The sequence below is a fragment of the Scyliorhinus torazame genome, chromosome 21 (genome assembly GCF_047496885.1).
Source record: "Scyliorhinus torazame isolate Kashiwa2021f chromosome 21, sScyTor2.1, whole genome shotgun sequence".
NCBI lineage: Eukaryota > Metazoa > Chordata > Chondrichthyes > Carcharhiniformes > Scyliorhinidae > Scyliorhinus > Scyliorhinus torazame.
The window spans coordinates 91886091-91900042 of NC_092727.1; the positions used below are offsets into that span (position 1 = coordinate 91886091).

The 13952-nt window shown below is 45.8% G+C and overlaps 2 long non-coding RNA genes across 2 annotated transcripts in view; one reads left to right on the forward strand and one right to left on the reverse strand.

The window, feature by feature from the left end:
- LOC140398016 (uncharacterized) overlaps positions 1-1768 on the forward strand; it is a 343855-nt gene extending 342087 nt beyond the window's left edge. The window contains exon 4 of the long non-coding RNA XR_011937381.1: positions 1599-1768. This is a non-coding gene — a long non-coding RNA (uncharacterized lncRNA). The remainder of the gene's footprint in view (positions 1-1598) is intronic.
- The window catches only part of LOC140398017 (uncharacterized), a 38513-nt gene extending 34549 nt beyond the window's left edge, over positions 1-3964 (reverse strand). The window contains exon 1 of the long non-coding RNA XR_011937382.1: positions 3826-3964. This is a non-coding gene — a long non-coding RNA (uncharacterized lncRNA). The remainder of the gene's footprint in view (positions 1-3825) is intronic.
- Positions 3965-13952: the final 9988 nt, after the last annotated feature.

The following is a 13952-nucleotide window of genomic DNA, read 5'->3' on the forward strand; positions in this document are numbered from 1 at the left end:
GCAGACCATGCCATGACATTGGCGGAGACACCAGTGCCCAGGCGGAATCGTATTTGGGACCGGTTGACCGTCAGGGTGGCACACCACTCATCGTCTGGATCGATGCTGTATGCCGACAGCGGCTGGTGTCTTTGCTTCGGTGACAGCTTGTTTTTCGTTACGGCACTGACTCGAAAAGGCGCCTTCGGGTCCTCGGTGTCACTGCTGTGTGGGAGGTCGGAATCGGACTCGGTGACCGTGGATTGAATTGCCTGAACATTCCTGCGAGGCTGGCTGAAGCGATATGAGTTGGCGGGCTGAGCTGCTCGGCAGAAGGCAGCACAGTGGCCAAGTCTTCCACATCGTAGGCATTGTCGAGGTTTTGCGGGGCATTGCCGCTTTAAATGGGCGGAGCCACAGTTGCCGCACGCCGTGACGTCCGCACGTTTGCTGCATGCGTGGTGCGCACCTGTGCATTACGTTCCTCCATGTCGCTGTCCCCTCGTTTGGCGAGTACAAGCGCGTGAGTCCGCGAAAAGCGCGCGAAATGGCCGCCATCATCCAGGCTGAGGCCCTGGAGGTGCTCAATTACTTGAACCCGTTCCGCCTCGTGGGGACCTTGCCGCGCCGTTTCAGCCGCTTGTATATGGGAGTACCGACTGGTGGCATTTTGATGTCTGACACAGGTCTCGATGGCAGTCGCTAGGGTGAGTTGCTTTACTTTGAGGAGCTGCTGACGTAGGGGGTCCGACTGAACACCGAAAACGATCTGGTCGCGTATCATGGAGTCGGAGGTGGGCACATAGCTGCAAGACTGCGCAAGGATGCGGAGGTGCATGAGAAAGGATTGGAAAGGTTCGTCCTTACCCTGCAAACGCTGCTGGAACACGTAGCGTTCAAAACTTTCATTCACCTCTATGCTGCAGTGAGTGTCAAATTTGAGGAGAACCGTCTTGAACTTCGTCTTATCTTCGTCATCTGCAAAGGTGAGAGAGTTGAAAATGTGGATGGCATGGTCCCCGGCCGTGGAGAGGAGAAGAGCAATCTTTCTGATGTCCGAGGCACCCACCCTGTCCGTGGCCTCGAGGAAGAGCTGGAAGCGCTGTTTGAAAATCTTCCAGTTGGCCCCGAGGTTGCCAGCGATGCGGAGTGGCGACGGCGAGCTGATGTTGTCCATGTTGCAGGATGACAGAATGCTGGCGGAAGGCAGATCACTTGCATGTAGGTCTAAAAAGTGCTAGTGTGCAACCACTCCTGGTATCATGATGTTGGGTGTTCTGGATCACATACAGGTCACCAACACTTGAAGTAGTGCAACACTATTTTATTAAAAGGTTAACTATTTAAACATACTTGAACTGTGGGTAAATACGATACTAGCTTTAACTAAAGACCTTTGCCTTGTCCTAACCAGTTGATGCACTTAGCACATGGTGAATGTCTGTGTTGGAGGCTGTGAGCTCTGTGCTCCTAGCTAGCTGCAGCTCGAATGAGTGGGAACTCTGATGCCCCCTGTCTTTATAGTGTGTGTGCTCTCACTGGTGATTGGCTGCGGTGTTGTGTGTGTTTTTTGGTCCCACTGTGTGTTCATCAGTGTGTGTCTGCACCATGATATACAGGTCCCACCTGGCGATTAAGATGAGGTTGACACGCTCCCGGAGTCACCGACGGCGAAATCACCACCAGAACTGCGGCGCTCGCAACGACGGATCAAGGTGCCCGATCGTCTGAATTTGTAAACTTTTCCTTAAAATGTTAAACACCTGAATATAAATAGTTTTTCACCATCCCCGCTGGACTCTTTTTTAACAGGGGGGTGAATGGGGTTCACCACTGTTGTATTGTATATACCGCATACGAGGGGTATTACGGTAAGGCCCCTGTACTACAGGTACGGGGGTAGATCCCAGCCTGCTGGCTCCGCCCAGTAGGCGGAGTTTAAATATGTGTGCTCTCCAAGCTGCAGCCATTTCGGCAGCAGCTGCGGGAGGCTACACATCTCTGCATAATAAAGCCTCGATTACACTCTACTCTCGTCTCGTCGTAATTGATAGTGCATCAGACATTATATGCATTGAGCATACCTTGCATTTAAAATCCCTCAATCTTTTGTACTGATTTTGTGCAAATTGTGCCAAAACGATAACGGGCAGAAACTCTACCACATAATTTTTTAGAGGAGCTTCGTCAAGTCCTCCTTACAGTTTTTGATTTGCTCTGAAAATCTCAAGTCAGATGCATGCCAATTATTTACATTTGGCTTAGAGTAAATTCTAAAACCAAACAAACCTGAGCCAAACTAAGCTCAGAGGAGAGAACTATATAAAGGTATTCCCTTCATATTGCGGAGTGAAGCATTTCATTGGAGTATTTGCCAGGATATACTTGCTGCCTTTTATACTTTGGAGAACATTTGTTTAAATATTTATATCAACAATTACTTGGCTCATCGGAAACCTTTCCAAATGCTTCTTTGTGAAGTCCTCAGAGAACAGGGGCGGGATTCTCCGTTCCTGGGGTTAAGTGTTGACATTGGGGCAGGATTTGTGGGCTTTCACGACAGCAAAACTGGCGCAGGATCTGGATCGATTCAGCAACTGTGGAGGGGCTAGCACTGGCGCCACGTAGAGCACAATCGATTCCAATGAGAAACGGTACAGAATTCGATGGGTCCGTGATTGACACTCGGGTGGCTGACAAGCTGCAGCCGCATATATGCATTACCTTTCCCACACACACTCATCCCAGCCAAAAAGACGGCACTCGTTGCATTGGAGCATCCCCATCCCATTGATGGGTTGGCTGGGTCCAGAGGGCACCTCGGGGGGTGGCCTGGAGGGACACCTAGAAGAGCTGTGGCCCTAAGTTCACAGTGGGCAGTCAGTGGCATGCGCAGCTGCATGGCTGCCTTGCAGGTTGTGGCGATGGTGTTCCATACCGGTCCACCTCAACCCCTCAATCTCCTAGCCATCCCCCACTACTCCCTCTGGCCCTGGCAGAAGCCCCAAGGCCAGCGGCACAACTGTCCACAAACTATGGCCATGTTGGATACTTTCCATATCCCCTCTCTCGCCCTCATCAGCCACGACGCCGTTTCACAATTTTTAATTCGGCCCATCGGAGGCGGAGAATCGTGGATGCCCCGGAGAATACGCCCGCTAATGATATGCCAATGGTGTTTATTGTACATGCGTTCTGGAACGCACTGATGCCGCTGTCGAGGCAACGGAAAATTGCGATTTGGCGTGAAATCAGCGCCCGCCGCGCTTTCGGTGTCGGAAAGATTCTCCGCCCAATCGCGTTTCCCGATTTCCACGTCGGACGATTCCTCAGGGATTTACATCAAGCAGGGAATTTGTTCTCAGGATGTGGGTAACAATGGCAAGGCCACATTAATTGCCCATTCCTCGTGGTGAGTTTCACTTTCTTGGTGGATTTTCTGTCAAATCAAGCTGAGAGTAACAGGAAACTGGAAAACATTCACTGCCACTAATAGCACAGATACCACATACAGCTTCGATCTACACCAACAGTGTACCTCAACTATAACCTCTGTAGGTCACTACCACTCCCTACCAAAAGATGTTGGCAACATTTGCATTCAGCAGCCCTCATGTGGTTACATGAGTGAAACCATTATCAGGCAGTGAATCCTATTGCCCCAAGGACCAGGGAGAAACCCATCTGTCTGAAAACCACACAACAAGAAGTAGCAGTAGCAAAGGCAGCAATGCACATGCCTTAAAACTGGAGACTGTAACATTGTAGGTTCTCCCAGTCTGTTATTCTTCAAATCCACTCGTACAGAAACCTGACTTCCTTTTAGAAGACTTTAAAGTAACTAACTTTGTGAACTGCTGAAAATCCATCTCTTTGAGAGAATCCTGCAACGATCCTTATGTACAACTTTGGCCACTGAATCCATCTTGACTGCCCTTAAAGAGTGGAAACCCTTCATCGCCGGGCTTGCAATCACGATATTCCTAAAATGAGCCAAACATGTGAATTAGAACTATTCCTTTGTTTATGACTTATTAAAATGTACTATTGTCTTTAACTGTACTTTTTCTATTGTGTGTGTGTGTTGAGTGAGTAACATAATGTTAGATATTTTGGGTGAATGTGTGAATAAATAATCTGCTTTATTTAAACATGCAAAAGCTGGCTGCTGATTATTCAAATTGACCACACTCGGGAGTGAAGAAACTACACACCTTCCTTTTCAAAAACACAATGGAAATCCCTTCCTAACTGCACTGTGGGTGTTCCTACAACAGGTGCACTGCAGCATTTCAAGAATGCAGTTCACCACCACCTTCTGAAGAGCAGTTAGGAATGGACAATGAAAACTGGGCTAGCCGACATCCCATGAATTAAAATACAAAACACTGATTACTGACAGTAAGGGAAGGCAATTGGGGCTTCAGTTCTTTCTCATCCCTGACTGTAACAATAGAGAGCAACCTCCATCCATCAATTTGGTCTGGATTTCAAGCCAGGTCCCAATTGTGAAAAGGCAGAAATTTTTTCAATCATTTTTGGATTGCAAATGTCATTGCTCACTGTAAGCTTTACAATGATAGGAGTATTACACTGCGAGGCCACTCAATCTAATTACTTTAAATACATGCAGCCAAAGATCAATTCACAGTACTGCTGTTGGAAGAAGTTTGTAGAGGGCAGCACAGTAGCACAGTGGTTAGCACTGTTGCTTCACAGCGCCAGGGTCCCGGTTTCGATTCCCGCTTGGGTCACTGTCTGTGTGGAGTCTGCACGTTCTCCCCGTGTCTGCGTGGGTTTCCTCCGGGTGCTCCAGTTTCCTCCCACAAGTCCCGAAAGGCGTGCTTGTTAAGTGAATTGGACATTCTGAGTTCTCCCTTTGTGTACCTGAACAGGCGCTGTAGTGTGGTGACTAGAGGATTTTCACAGTAACTTCATTGCAGTGTTAATGTAAGGCTACTGGTGACAATAATAACGATTATTATTATTATAAATATTAGATTGATAGCTGCTAATAATGGTTCAGCTCCTCACAACCACAGTCCCCACTACCCCTTTGGAAACCAGGTTAAAACCTGAGAAGCAAGAGAATGGATAGTGGCCGCATTTTTAAATGTTTGTTTCGGTTTTGTTACTGAAATGGCCCTTGCACGAGAAGCAAAACAGGTCAGCCAGATGAAGGAAAACACGAAAGGCTGTTTGTTTCTGGTCAATGCAATAAAAAACAACAACTAAATAAAGTACCTAAAATATCATAAAACATATAAGAGATGTAATGTTTTATATTTAATAAAAATTAATATTTTATAACTATACTGATGATATCTATTATTTAATGAATAATATTAATTCCAAATTCACTGTGTCCCATACAACAAGTTGTTTATTCATTTTTCTGTTGACTAATTCCACATCAACAGTTGTGACGTTTGGGATGATTTTGTAATTTGCGCTGTTTTCGGGGGGGAGCTGGCATAGATGGTAAAGTCGTGCATAGCTACCTGTTCATGAGCAGCTGTGCAGGCGATAGCCCATTGATGAGTGGTGCTGAGCGATAGCTAAGAAGCTGCAAGTATATATCCTCCCGGCTATCAATGGCCGTTTTTAGCAGCTGCTTCACGATATGCACAGCCTTTTCCGCCTTCCCGTTCGACTGGGGATATAGGGGGCTAGAGGTGATGTGCCTGAAGTCATAGTGACGGGCAAATTCAGTCCATTCATGATTTTTGAAACATGCTCCATTGGATGACATTACGATGGATAATTTGCCATGTCAGACAAAGATCGCTTTGGCAGGTTGTATGACACACCGAGCAGTGTGTCACACCTTTCGGCAACTGTGTAACCTCTGGATAGTTTGAGAAATAATCAATGTCTACCAGGTAGTCTCGTCCATTGAAATGGGACACATCCGTGCCCACTTTCTGCCACGGACTTGCACCTGCATCGGTTCTCTGGTCTGCCTGCATCGGAATTTCTGACAGGTGTCACATTGGTCAACCATATCTGTGATATCCTGGGTAATGCCTGGCCAATGGATTGTCTCCCGGGCCCTGCACTTGCATTTCTCAATGCCCAGGTGCCCTTCATAAAGTTTCCTAAGCATGAGCGGCCTCAAAGAATGTGGGGTGACAATTCTGTGCTGCCTCAGCAGAAGTCCATTCACCTCAGTGAGTTTCGACCGTACATTGTAGTACCCAGAGCAGAAGCCTTTGGGCTAACCCTCTCAAATACATTTGGGCACCTTTTGCAAGACTACATCCTTAGCTGTTTCTGCCTTTATCAGGTGAGATTTTTCATCTGAGACCGGAAACTATGCAGCGACGAGGTTGACATGAAGCTGAATATCGTCCTCCACAAGGCTTACCTCATTGATGGCCATGGCTCAAGACAGCATGTCAGCAACTGTAAGGTACTTGCCTGGTGTGTGTATATGAGGCCAAAGTCGTAATAATAATAATCTTTGTTGTCACAAGTAGGCTTACACCTGTAGGCTTACACTGCAATGAAGTCACTGTGAAAATCCCCCAGTTGCCACATTCCTGCACCTGTTCAGGTACACAGAGGGAGAACTCAGAATCTCCAAATTACCTAATAGCACATCTTTCGGAACTTGTGGGAGGAAACCGGAGCACTCGGAGGAAACCCACGCATACACAGGGAGAACGTGCAGACTCCGCACAGACAGTGACGTAAGCGGAAATCGAACCTGGGACCCTGGAGCTGTGAAGCAACAGTGCTACCCACTGTGCTACCATGCCACCCATTAGAGAAAACACCTTCCCTGGGTGGACTAAATCTGCTCCTATATCTTATGAACTTAAACAAGCAGAATTAGAGGGCATTCCCAATTGTTGAGTCATTTGATTTTGGGCGGGTCCACTTTCACGGACAGGACCAGCTATTAGTGTGATGTATTTAAAACTGGTGCAAAAACGTACTGAACTTGGGTTTCTCTGACAGCAATATGTGCCTAAAATTCTATTTTAAGATCCCAAAATCTTGGAAGTCAAGTTGACTGGATTTTGACGATTGTACAGGAAAATCCAACGTAACCAAGCAGGAACGTCTGTCGAAAACTCCTGCTTTTTCCCCAAAGTTTACCATGAGAGAATTCTCTGTTCCAACCTTGAAATGTCACCCCACCCCCCTTATTTAGTCATTTTTATTCATTAAACAAAACAATCAAAAATTTTAATGTGCACAATTCTATCTAACTGCCTCCCCCATAATTAACACTTGATAAGGTGAGTAATATAATAATGAGAATAATTGCGGAGGGGATTCCAAAGGTTTAGTTATTTTAATAACATACTCATATGGAATAAGGATCCCGCTGTTGGTGCATTTGGCAGTTATTGAAGATTATTGGATTAAACAAAAATAAAACATCGGTAAAGTAACTCTAAATTAATTGAAGCCGGGTCAGTAATAGTTACAAAAGAAATTGGGTTAATTACATATATTCTTCATATTTATAGGTAATAGATACCATTTATTCCATTGAGTTCTATTGAAGTAGAACCAAGTATTTTACAAGTCGGCTGGATGGTTGCTATAAGGCTGTCTTTGGAAGTCATACAAGAAACACAAGGTACAGCAAGTGGCATATTAGGAAGAGAGAGATACAGTTTTATAAAGTTTCCATATTAAATAGAGAACCATGAGGATTGCATGTTATACCAGAGGTCATGTTATACCAGAGGGCAGCACGGTAGCATTGTGGATAGCACAATTGCTTCACAGCTCCAGGGTCCCAGGTTCGATTCCGGCTTGGGTCACTGTCTGTGCGGAGTCTGCACATCCTCCCCGTGTGTGCGTGGGTTTCCTCCGGGTGCTCCGGTTTCCTCCCACAGTCCAAAGATGTGCAGGTTAGGTGGATTGGCCATGATAAATTGCCCTTAGTGTCCAAAATTGCCCTTAGTGTTGGGTGGGGTTACTGGGTTATGGGGATAGGGTGGAGGTATGGACCTTGGGTGGGGTGCTCTTTCCAAGAGCCGGTGCAGTCTCGATGGGCCGAATGGCCTCCTTCTGCACTGTAAATTCTATGTTATGTTAATGGTGTTTTAGTAAGTGTTATAACAACAACCCTGTGTACATAAAATGCTGCGGCTTTGGGGAAAATGTTCATTCATGAAAGACATCTAAAGCTTCTTTCTCTGAAAGTTTGAAATGAAATTATGTATTAGATTTGGCTCTTTGATCCAGCTGCAGTGAGAAAATTCCCTGCGAATAATTAAGCCAAGGACCTCTAATATCACCTTCAAGGGACCATCAGTTGCATTTTCACCTCGATCTTCAAAGCCCAATTCCTTTGAACTCATGCTAAGTTATTGTCATGGCTGCAAGAAAAAAATGCCTGATGATCAACATTTAAACATTTCACTGTGTGTAACTGGGAGGGAAACTTGGATCTGCTGGTGGTTCCGATGCACGCACTGCCTTTGTACTTCTAGATGGTGGAAGTTGTGGGTTTGGGGGTTCTGCCGAAGGACTTGACGGCTTGCTGCCATGTATTGTATACAGTAAGAAGTCTTACAACACCAGGTTAAAGTCCAACAGGTTTGTTTTGAATCACCAGCTTTCGGAGCACAGCTCCTTCCTCAGGTGAATGAAGAGGTGGTTCCAGAAACATAGACGTAGACAAAGTCAAAGATGCAAGATGATACTTTGAATGCGAGTCTTTGCAGGTAATTAAGTCTTTACAGGACCAGTTTACAGGGAATCTTTCCAAATGTGGAAACCATTCTGAAAACATTTTAAACAACACCTGTCACAAATGCTTCCAGTGAACATTCTTTTTCTGTATTAAAAAAAGGTTAGGAACATTTGACAAGTTCAGCAACATTGACAATTGTAAGTACGTCTTTGCAAGATTTTACTTTTTATGCTTTAATTGATGATTTTGTAAAGAAAAAGTAGAGAAAGAAAGCTGTCTAAATTGCTACGCCAGCAAGGGTGAAGGAAGAAAATCTTTAAAGAATCTGCCTTCTTCCACATTCTGCTGTTTAAATTCTGTCTTTCAAAATGGACCATTGCTGGTCTGATATAATGGCTGCAGCTAGTCACATGCTGGTAGTTCTAACCACCATCGCTCTCAAGACTGCACTTGAGGGTTTTGTGGACGAAGAGAGGAATCCTGCTGGAAAAGCCACCTGGTATTGGACTTGGACTCACTGGACTTCACACAGATGAATTTATGGGAATATCTTCTTTGACTTTGTGAGGGGAAGTAAGGACATCTAACTTTTATTTCTGAAGCTGAATGAGACTCTGTGAAATTTACTGAATGGCAGCGTATGCATCTTGTTGATTGGAATATATGCTCCAGCTTTGGACTGGCACATTCTGCCCTGCTCTGGCCTGTGCTGCAGTAATGCTAATGGCTGATTTTTCCATCTCGTTGCTCATCAGCAAGTTCCATGTTTGCCCGCCTCAAGACACACACATCTCAATATTGACCGTTTTTACCATCATTCTGACAAGAGGTAAGGTTGGATTTCAATTCAGCAATTATTCGTACAGGCGTGTTTTTACAAGTTAAAAAGCAGTGATCGATTTGTGCATTTTTGTGGCTTTCTTCTTTGCATTCTGTGAGGCAAGGGTAGGCAGGGTCAGGAGGGGCTTGAGATTGGGGGCCCAGAAATGAAGGTGAGTACAGGGCCCCATGTACTACAAATCCACCTCTGCCTGTTTATTTACCTTAAGTGTCTTATCTGGTCATCGTCCCAGAGTTTTCCATCTGTTTTCAATGAGATATCCTCTATGATCCTCTTCGTGCCCTCACCCCTCCTGGAGGCTGAATTGAGAATCAGGCTACAACATCATAGACTATTGAAACTGTGAAACTCCTTACCTCCCTCATTTTCTCTTCATTTTATAACAGAAAATGGACAGGGAGGATGACTGCATCGGAACAGAAATAAAGGTGACGAGATACTGATGTTGTGCTGTGGGGAAGGAAATACGATTTGAACTATGGACAAGCAGAACCCAGAATGTTACTTCAAGATAAAACAGACAAGCAAAGCAAAAGGACCACACATTTGAACTAATAAAAAGTAAATTTAAAACAGCTAAATAATAAAAACTTCACACAAAGAGTAATAAATCTACCAGACAAAATGATAGTCAAAGAAATGAAAAACATCCAACTTGTAGTCATTTGTTAGACAGGGTAAGCTGCACACTACAAATGTGGGCCAAATAACCAATTTCGTACTTGGTTTTAGTTTCTTATGGTTTTGATGTTGTAATATACTGGAAAATGATGCCAGGTTTCTGTACCTTTAAGGGATAGCAGCATGCCATCACCTGAAGGGAAATGTGTCATGTGCTCCAGCCTCAATTTCGCTTTGGCCTGGAGCTCACAGCAGACGCACTTCCCTTAAAATGAAGGCATGCTATTATTGCTTAAAGGCATATTACAATGGTTAATCCCACCGCTATTAAATACTAATCTTGGCAACAGCTGTTCACAATTTATCTTGTCTTTTCTCCTCCTGCTTTCAATATTTCTGGTATCCTGTACGATGAGCCCTGATACTTCAACAGGTTTAGTCAATACAGTCCACCCCTGGTCATTTAAGGTCTGGGCTTTGCCCTATTATCCAAAAATTTGAATTAAACAATATAAATTATATGGTCAAATGGGAATTTGGTGCTGAAGAATTGAACTGTTAGATCATTTGAATTAAATGATCGAATAAAATACTTAAAAATTAAGCCTCAGGGTGGCACGGTGGCACAGTTGTTAGCACTGCTGCCTCACAACACTGAGGACCCTACTTAAGCCCATGCCTGCACCCTATCCCTGTAACCCAGTAACCCCACCTAACCTCGTTGGAGACTGAGGGCAATTTGTCATGGCCAATCCACCTAATCTGCACATCTTTGAACTGTGAGAGGAAACCGGAGCACCCGGAGGAAACCCACGCAGACACGGGGAGGACGTGCAGACTCCGCACAGGCAGTGGCCCAGCCCGGAATCAAACCTGGAGCTGTGAGGCAACTGTGCTAACCACTGTGCTACCGTGTGCCCCACTTTTCATTGGAAAAGAAAATGAAGCCTCAATCTTTCTAATCGATCTCCAACAAAAGAATTAAGTACATTTGCCAACTAACCACCACCTCACAGCGTAAATATTCTTTAACTAAGTAATAATGGATAAATAGGAGGCAGCAATTAGAAAAGAAGCAATTTGACTGAAGTACATAAACTTATTTTCAGATAAGGCTCTTATTGCCAGTATAATCCATGGCAATAGAGTCACACTATTAGTTTTAAGAGAAGGTTATATATTATACATTTCATGCAAATGTTGAAGATTAACAGATCTACCATTGATCTTGTGCATGTTTTTTCTTCAATTCATTTGCAGGATGTGGGTGTTGTTGGCAAGGCCAGCATTTCTTGCACATTCTTAATTGACTTGAAACTTGTGGTGGTGAGCTGCTTTCTTGAACACAACTGAGTGGCTTGCTGCCCGTCATTTTAGTGGGCAGTTAAGAATCAATCCTATTTCTGTAGGTCTGGTGTCACATATCAGCTAGATTGGACCGGGAAGTCTAATGGGTTTTTATGACAATCTGGTAGTTTTATCGTGATCACAACAGATATGAGTTTTTTTTATTATTCCACTATAAAAGACTAGGAGCAAAGAGAAATAGCCTTGGAATTCGAATCGATTACAGATGGGTGGCACGGTGACACAGTGGTTAGCACAGCTGCCTCACAATGCCAGGGACTCGGGTTCAATTCCAGCCTCGGGTGACTGTCTGTGTGGAGTTTGCACATTCTCCCGTGACTGTGTGGGTTTCCTGTGAGTTCTCCAGTTTCCTCCCACAGTCCAAAGATGTGCAGATTAGGTGGATTGGCCACGTTAAATTGCCCCTTAATATGCAAAAGGTTAGGTGAGGTTACTGGGCCATGCTTAAATTGCCCCTTAGCGTCAAAAAGGATAGGTGGGGTTATGGGGATAGGGTGGGGACGTGAGCATAGTTGGGTACTCTTTCAGATGGACGGTACAAACTCGATGGGCCGAATGGCCTCCTTCTACACTGTCAGGATCCTATGAGATGGGTGTCATAAACTGTCTACTTTCCATTAAACTATGATGTTTTTTTCCCAACCTGTAAAGACAATGGTACAATGCACCAGTAGGCACAGTGTGCATTGATTTGAACCTGGGCTAAGCTTGCGAAACTCCTTTCAGTAAGGTTGAGAGGTTGGCGCAGGAGCAGGAATAATAATAATCTTTATTGTCACATGTAGGCTTACATTAACATTGCAATGAAATCACTGTGAAAAGCCCCTAGCGCCACATTCCGGCGCCTGTTCGGGTACACAGAGGTAGAATTCAGAATGTCCAATTCACCTAATAAGCATGTCATTCAGGACTTGTGGGAGGAAACCGGTGCACCCGGGGGAAACCCACGCAGACATGGGGAAAACATGCAGACTCCGCACAGACAGTGACCCAAGCTGGGAATCGAACCTGGGACCCTTGCGCCGTGAAACAACAGTTCTCCCCAGTGCAAAAACAGCAACACAGGCAGAAGGTTACGGTAAGGGAAAAATTTGAAGGGATCCAGCTGCCTAAAGGTATCAAATCAGTTGTCTTAATCATTCCTAAGGGAGGAAACATTTCCGTTTACTTTTCAGCTTTCTCTTCAAAGAATCAAAAGGAAAAAATTGACAAATGCAAAGAAAGTAAAATACGGGGGAAGAAGCGGCCTGATTCGAGCACTGCAACTCCTTATTCCCTGGACCCCTTTTTTTGCATGTCTTCATAAGCAATTGTTTTCCTTTAAAGAATAGTAGGGAAGTAGGGGAAGGATTCTCGGGCTGATCATTGGTCCATTGAACTGTGTCATGAGACCTTGTGTGGGACCTGAATCTGATGCTGCTGGCCCAGAAATAGGGGGTGGGATACTCTCAACCCATGCAGGGTCGGAGAATCGCCGGGCTAGGCGCGATCACGTGACGCCGCCCCGACGCCAGTCCGTCGATTCTCCGGTGATTCTCCGCCCGCGATGGGCCGAGTGGCCACCCAAAAAAGACCGAGACCTCGGCATCCATCCTGTGGGGGACAGCCTGGTGGTGGGGAGTGTTGGGGGTCCCACCCCGGTGGGGGCCTCCACCGTGGCCTGGCCCGCGATCGGGGCCTACCGATCGGCAGGCCGGCCTCTCGTGGTGGGGGCCTCTTTTGCTCCGCGCCGGCCCCTGTGTCCTACGCCATGTTGCGTCGGGGCCGGCATGGAGAAGGGAGCTACCGCGCATGCGCGCATTCGTGCCGGTCGCAGTGCGCATGCGGGCATTCGTGCCGGTCACAGCGCGCATGCACAGACCCGCATCACCCATTTGACGCCGGTATCGGCAGCTGGATCGGCGTGGGTCACTCCCGTGCCGTGCTGGCCACCTGTAGGGCTCAGGAACGCTGCTCCTGGGGGCCTGTTGACGCCATCGTAAAACGCGACGGCGTTTACGGCGGCGTCAACATTTAGCCTCACAATCAGAGAATCCCGCCCAGGGAACGCTATCACTGTGCCGAAAGATTCCCTATTCCCTGAGTAATGTCTGGTGAAGTGGAAATAGATGTCCTGCCTCAAGATATGGGTTTGAAACCAGTTGCCCTGCTTATCCCACAGTGCATACTCTTCAGAGACCCACAGTGTAGCATTCCAGGCAGGAGTTGGCAGCTTGGGTCAACACAATGCAAGTTATCTGCAGGAACTGAAAAATGGAAGGACATGCATTTCTGCAGCGCTTATAAAGCCTTCAGAGTGTCCTACGGTGCTCGACAGTCAATAAAATACCCTCGAAGTGTACTCACAGTTGTACGACACACAACAGGCAATTTGCACACTGCAAACTACAACATCATAGTGAGCTAATTATCTGCTTTTAGTGATGTTAACTAAGGGATAAATATTGGCCAGGACATCAAGCAGAACTCTTGCTGATCTTTCTC